This window comes from Aristolochia californica, unplaced genomic scaffold (genome assembly GCF_029961685.1).
Source record: "Aristolochia californica isolate CCGP_79_NKW_82.1479 unplaced genomic scaffold, dmAriCali1.0.hap1 SCAF_2, whole genome shotgun sequence".
Classification (NCBI taxonomy): domain Eukaryota; kingdom Viridiplantae; phylum Streptophyta; class Magnoliopsida; order Piperales; family Aristolochiaceae; genus Aristolochia; species Aristolochia californica.
Genome location: NW_027181881.1, coordinates 6,065,881 through 6,073,358, shown reverse-complemented (window position 1 = coordinate 6,073,358; position 7,478 = coordinate 6,065,881). Strand labels below are relative to the sequence as shown.

The window sequence follows — 7,478 nt, the reverse complement described above, 5'->3', positions numbered from 1 at the left end:
TATCCATGGCGATATTCTGAGGTTTTGTATCTATAATTTGTGCAGGGTTACAGTGAAGCTCAGTTGAAGGAATGCTTAGAAGAGTATGCGGCCCTAAATGTTTGGCAGATTCACCCCAACACTATTGACAATTAGATTCATTGACGCTTATGGCTATCACCCTGTACATCTCACTTAATTTCTACCGTTATCCAACTCAAGAAATTTAAAAGCTTGTATCCTTCCTATTGTGATTTATGTATCTTAGCTATTATTTATCTTTCGAGATTTAACCAGTGTACTCTAGACAGCTGAAACTTTGCTCAGTTATTTGCACAAGAAATTAAAGAAAAATTGATGGTTTCATTGTGTAGTTCTCTTGTACAATGAACAACTTGCCCGTATCCAAGGAAGTTCAATATAAATGCCACCTAACACGTTTTGTTTCAACTGCAGTCAATGAGCCTCAGCGGTGTATGACAACTACAAGATACATATAAAGCCTAATAACGTGCAGTGAAACTCACATAATTGATTTTCTCAAGTGGCTTTTGTTTTCAAAAACACCTGCCCAGCCTTTCAGCTGAAACGGCATAACTCACTTTTCCTGGTTCATTACATAGTCGCCCTTCAATGGGATTCCATACACAAATTCAAGCAATACAAACCTTCTGCATACTCTTAATCAAATACATTACAAATTTGCAATTTTGAGTCACACTAATACAATCCATAACAACTTTAACTCATCCAAATGAAAGAGAAGTAATCATAAAATAAGAGGATCGAACTAATTTTTGCTGGCTACAAAAAAAAAAAAAGTGACACCAAAATGGATATAAACTCTTAATCCTGTCAAAATTGTCAGCATGATGAGAAGTGTACACCGGCCTTATTGAACAGAGAGAGCAGATAAGTCCACTTGAGTGAGCTTTGAAGATCTCTTCTCTTCAAAGTCTCCTTGTCTCAACACCCCTAAAACCTTTTCTTTGAAATCAGACTCATCTCCTACATTCACCTCTCCATCCTCCACCTCCATCTCATCGTCATCTCTTCCCCGGTCAACTTCCATGTTGTGGTCTTCACTAGTATCCCCCAAAACACCCAAATCATCTTCCACTCCAGAATACCCACTTTGCAAATTCTGCAATGACAACAGTGTCTTATAGTTTTTCTCCAGTAATGAAATGACAGACTTTTGCGGAAAATTGAGCCCAGTGTTTTATTCTTCCTATTGAAACATAAACGGACTAACCCATCCCTTTCCTTGAAACTCACAGGCAGAAGAATCTACTTTTGGAGGAGACCTGAAATTATTTCTTCCTACTTTGAGGAGATGAGAGACCCGGGCCAAAAGTTGAGTGTTCACTGAAAGCCGGCAATATAGAGAACCACCTGGCTGAGCAACAAGTCTCATAGCAAATTCTCTTTGGAACATAATAACTGCACATCTGAAGGCTGGTTGGTGAGACAAGAGCTTGAAAGTGAGGGGGGAAGAGATCTGATAAGGAATATTTGCCACACAAATGTCAAAGTATGGAAGGTCACATTTAAGAACATCTCCTTGTATAACCTGTAAAACCCCCATCAAATTAAATATTCTAAAAGGCAAAGTAAAGAGAATACCCAAAATATGAAAAAATATTGTTTAAAAAGAGAACATGGATTAACTAAATTGACTAGGAGCATCTATATCATCCTCTAAAAAGCACAAATTCATAGGGACAAAAGAATGAACACCGGGAGAACCTCTGCATGGAACTGATTGATGAAGAATGGACAGTACAATAAGAGAAACCTCAAATTGCTCATGAAACCCTATATTTGTGTACTCTTTTCAATTAGCAGAAAAGGGTAACTCTCTAGCTTGTTACATGAAAAGACAATTACTATAATTCATGATGTTCATCAATTTAGTTTGATTTTACAAGAATTATGTCTAGTCCTGTTCTAAGAATAGATGCATGAACGCATTGGTAGATTAAAAGGCAGAGATAAAATGGGTTTTTTTTTGGGTGTGTATGTGTGCGTTTGTTGAGCAGAACAACGGTTGTTATCAGCCAGGAATATGAGCCATGCAGCAATCCCCAACTATCATAATGCTTTGTCATTGTTATTTTAAAAACAGGAGAGAAACTTTTGAAAACACTTGTGCTCAAATCAATTAAAAACCAAAAAGAAACTTTTGAAAAATAAAACAACCTTCGATTTATTCGAAAATGGCATCCCTTGAAAGCGGCGTTGCAACTCCAAAACCATGCGAGGATCTAACTCAATGGCAATAACGGACTAGGCAGCTTCAAGGAGCTTTTTAGTAAGATTACCAATACAGGGACCAATTTCAAGAACGACATCCGTGGTCTTGATACCCGACTTCTGAACAATAGTTTCTACTAGCATGGGATTTTTCAGTTTGTGTTATCCTTTCGACTTGTGGAAAGGAACACCCCCTGGTAATGGTTTACGGTAGCATACGCAGCCGGTTTCCGTTTCTGGATCTTTCCACCCGCCATTGGAATAAAAAATCCACGGAGATTAGGGTTTTCTAGTTCTCGCTTTCAATGGAAAGGTGGAGAGTGCAAGTCCCGACTCTCGGGTTTTATGACGAACGACAGCCGCCAAACCAAACGGTGCTGCGTGTGCGTCTCGTCGAATAGTCGCAGAGCGGTGGGGAGTGACAGGGAGTAGGCACTGCAAGAGGGCGAGAGGAGAGGAGAGGAGAGGAGAGGAGGCCGATCGGCGGCAGCAGGCACTGCGAGAGGGGACGAGAGGAGAGGAGGTATATGAATAAAACTAAATTTATCAGAATTTTTTAAAAGTTGAGCGTTCCTGTGACTGTCTTTCTGGGATTGGTTTCGAAGTCCTTGAAATAAAAAAAATTGTAGCTTTCATTGCGTTCTTACGTTTTTGCATATCTGAATTTCCTTCATCATTTTCATTTTTTTATCTTCTGCAAATATCTGAATTGTTAAGAGGATGGAGGGAAAAAGAGATACTCCAATAATTCTGAATAATTTTATTTAAATAATAATAACACTGAATCTTATTTTCGAAAATCCATTCTTTATTTTTATTTTGGTAACATTAGAAAATATAATTTAGTTTATTGACTTAATTGATAGGCCTTTTGGGTACATGTTAATAGAATTTATAGAATTAAAATAATTAATTTAGTTTTAAAGTAACTTATTTTCTTCCAATTTATACATTAACATGTCTAGTCACAGCCTTAAATGCCTCAGAATGCCCGACTCATACCTGAACAGCTCTTCTAGAAGAGACTGCCCCACTACACGTTTTCCCTCATTGTGTGAGGTCACACACTTGGCATTCCTGTATGTTGACCGAATCTACCTATATTTGAACTAAGCCTAGCCTCGAGCCTAAAATTGTAATTGAGCTCTTTATAATGACTCCCGTTCTTGGCTCCTGCCTTCCGGGCCCTCATTAAATTAACAAGTCGGTTCGCGAACTTTTGAACCGAACTATGGTTTAGTCAAACTTGGTTTGTTAACTCAACCGAGCCTTATCAGTTCGAGATCCAGATAAATTGAATCAAATGGAGCCGAGCTACAACTGCTCATGAATTAGCTTGATTCGATACCACCCAATACCTATTGTTGACCATGTTTGCAAAAAAATTAAATAGTTGGGTCATTATCATTTGTCGCGTCACCTATAGAGTTTTAAATATGTATTATTTAGTTGCTCATCAGAATTCTATACTTTAAATTTCTTATAATTGTAAAAAATAATGTCATTTATATACAACATGACATAATTATGTGTGCCCAACCACTAGGTTCAAAAGTCCCGAACCATTCCTGCTTTATCGGCATCGGCTCCGTGTGGGTTCATAGGAGCTCAGACCGGTCAAATAAACTAAAGAGCTCACCGGATACTCTTGGAATGCCAACCCCATGCCACGATAATTATTAATAATTCATTTATTTTAGAGAAGACAAAATCATTTCAGATACTGAGAAAAAAAAAAAGGTAAACATATAAATTAAAGCGGACAATTGGCTATGTTATGATCCTAGGTTAAGTACTTGGCTTTCCGCTACCTACCAAACCGGTCTTTTGGGTAGTATTGGCTAGGTGCTAAACATTTGGTATCAAAACCATTATTTACGTTGTGAGTTCCAATCCCGGAGGGAGCGACCTAACGGAAGGGGTAAGAGACGACATCTAATTTTTCCCTAAGTGTTGATACTAGGGGCAGGAACTTCGAGCAGAATTCCAACAAGAACAATGGTAGAGGGAAATCAAGAAATGGTAGAAGCAAGTCCAAATTCGGAAGAAATGTGGAATGCTGGAATTGTGGCAAGTCTAGTCACATAAAGAAGAACTGCAGAGCATCGAAGAAGGATGAAAAAAAAATGATGTTGCAAATGCAGTGACTGAAGAGGTACAAGATGTTTTACTCTTGTCTGTTGATAGCCCTATTAACTCTTGGATGTTAGATTCATAAGTTTTTTTTTACACCACTACGCATCGTGAGATCATGGAGAATTATGTTGTTGAAGATCACGGGAAGGTGTATCTTGCTGATGGAAAACCTTTAGATATTGTCGATATTGGTAATGTCAGTTTGAGGATATCAAACAGGACAATGTGAAAAATTCTCATGGTGTGACATGTACCAAAACTGAAGTGTAATCTGATCTTAGTAGGGTAGCTTGATGATGAGGGTCATAATGTGACTTTTAATGGTGTTGCCTGGAAAGTCACTAAGGGAGCCATGGTTATTGTACGAGGAGTTAAAACTAGAACTCTTTACATCACTTCCTGTTGCAAAAACACGGTTGCAGTTGCTGATGCTATTATTGATTCTGATTTGTGGTATTATAAGCTCAATCACATGAGTGAGAAGGGAATGAAAGTTCTTTAGTTCAAAGGGAAGCTACCACAGTTGAAAACTATTAATAACAGTTTGTGTGAAAGTTGTATTTTCAGCAAGCAAAAAAAGGTTAGCTTTTCTAAGGCTGGAAAGGAGAAAAAGACAATAAAATTGGAGTTGGTTCACACTGATGTGTGGGGGCCCTCAACTGTTACATCCCTTGGTGGTTGTAACTACTAAGTGACATTTATTGGTGATGCATGCAAAAACGTATAGGTTTATTTCCTGAAAAAGAAATTTGATGTCTTTTATACATTCAAGAGATGGAGAGCAATCGTACAGAATGAGACATATTTGAAGGTGGAGTACTTGCAGTCAAATAATGGGGGATAATACATAGATGATGATTTCAAGCGGTACCGTGGTGATATTGGAATCAAGATGAAGAAGACCATTCCTGAAAAACCTCAACAAAATGGTGTCGCAAAGAGGATGAACATAACTTTGAACGAGCGTGCTAGGAGCATGAGATTACATGTGGGATTGCCAAATATGTTTTGGTTTGAGGCTATTAGCACCGCTGCCAATTTGATCAACATATGTCCCTCAACACCATCGGATTGCAAAATACCAGAAGAGGTCTAGAGCAGCAAAGAGGTAAACCTTTATTTCTTGAAGGTTTTTGGTTGTGTTTCTTATATTCACATTGATTTTGTTGTTAGAAGTAAACTTGATGCTAAATCTACAATATATTTTTTATTGGCTATGGTGGTACGGAGTTTGGTTATCGCTTCTGGGATGACCAAAGTCGTAAGGTTATCAGGAGCAAAGATGTGATCTTCAATGAAGGTGCCCTGTATAAAGACAGGTTGAGAGTAGAGTATGAGAGCACAAGTGATGAAACCGAGAAGTTTGAAGTGATTCTGTTATGAGATCTTCCAGTTATTGAGATGAAGAATATTTTTTAGGAAGACCAGGAAAACATACCCCAAGAAGTAAATCAAAATATTCCTGTGACTGAACTCAGAAGATCTACCAGAACTAGCAGACGACCACAAAGGTACTCCCTTGCACTGAATTATATTCTATTGACTGATAAAGGTGAACCAGAGAGTTATGAGGAAGTCATGCAAGTTGATGAATCAACCAAGTGGGAATTGGCCACGAAGGATGAGATGGATTCACTGTTATCCAATCAGATATGGTAGTTGATCGAGTTACCAAAAGAGAAGAAGGTCTTGTAGAATAAATGGGTGTACCGAATCAAAGACGAATAGGATGGTAGCAAGCAGTACAAGGCAAGACTGGTGGTCAAGGGATTTCAACAAAAAGAAGGCATTGACTACACTAAGATTTTCTCTCCAGTAGTGAAATTGATTACTATTAGAACAATGTTTGGACTAGTGGCAAATGGAGACTTTCACTTAGAGTACTTGGATATACAAACAACTTTTCTTCATGGTGATTTGGAGGAAGAAATTTACATGATGCAGCCATAGAGTTTCAAAGCACAAAGAAAGGAGAAAATGGTGTGCAAACTTCAAAAAAGTTTGTATGGTCTTGAACATTATCCAAGATAATGGTATGAGAAGTTTGACACCTTTATGAGTAGTAATGGTTTCTTGAGGTGTCAGGCGTATTATTGTTGTTATGTGAAGAAGTTTGATGACTCTTACATCATTCTACTGCTATATGTTGATGGCATGTTGATATCAAATGCTTGCAAACAGGAAATAGATAAGTTGAAAATGGAGTTATCCAAAAAGTTTGCAATGAAGGATTTGGGTGCTACAAAACAAATCCTTGGGATGAGGATTACTAAGGGTACTGATGTCTTGAAACTGTCATAAGAAAATATGTGAAGAAGATGCTGAATATATTCAACATGAATGATGCATAACTAGTGAGTACTCCTTTGGCTAGTCATTTTAGGCTATCTATGGAGCACTCACCTTCTATAGAGTAGGAACTAGCCAACATGACCAATGTGCCTTATGCTTCTGCTATTGGCAGTCTCATGTATGTCGTGGTGTGCACTAAACCAAACATAACTCTTGTAGTGTGAGTTGTGAGCGGGTAAACAACATTGGGAAGCAGTAAAATGGATTATTAGGTATTTAAGAGGCACTGCAGACTCACCCTTATGTTTTAGAAAGTTAGACTTGGGATTATAGGGTTATGTAGATACTAACATGGTTGGAGACATTGGTGGCAGGAAGAGTACCATTGGATATGTATACACATTGGGTGGTACAACAGTTAGCTGGGTCTCTAAGTTGCATAAGATAATTACTCTTTCCACTACTGAGTTAGAATATGTTGCTATGACCGAAGCCAGAAAAGAGATGGTATAACTACAGTTCTTCTGGGAAGAATTAGGTCTCAAGCATGGGAAAAATGTGTTGTATTGTGACTATTAGAGTATTATTCATTTAGCAAAGAATCCTGTTTTATCATGCTAGAACAAAGCTCATACAGGCGCATTATCATTTCATCAGATCGACTCTGGAGGATGAAGTATTAGTACTTGAGAAGATTCAAGGAAGTCAGAATTCAACTGATATGTTGACAAATACTGTTATGATTGAGAAACTGAAGTTGTGTGCAAATTCAGTTGGACTTCTCTTTGAGGATTGAGAAATTGTTGCTGCTTCAG

General features: G+C 38.0%; 1 pseudogene; it reads right to left on the bottom strand.

The window, feature by feature from the left end:
* Window positions 1–582: 582 nt before the first annotated feature.
* On the bottom strand, window positions 583–2,525 carry LOC137957024 (ribosomal RNA small subunit methyltransferase-like; annotated as a pseudogene).
* Window positions 2,526–7,478: the final 4,953 nt, after the last annotated feature.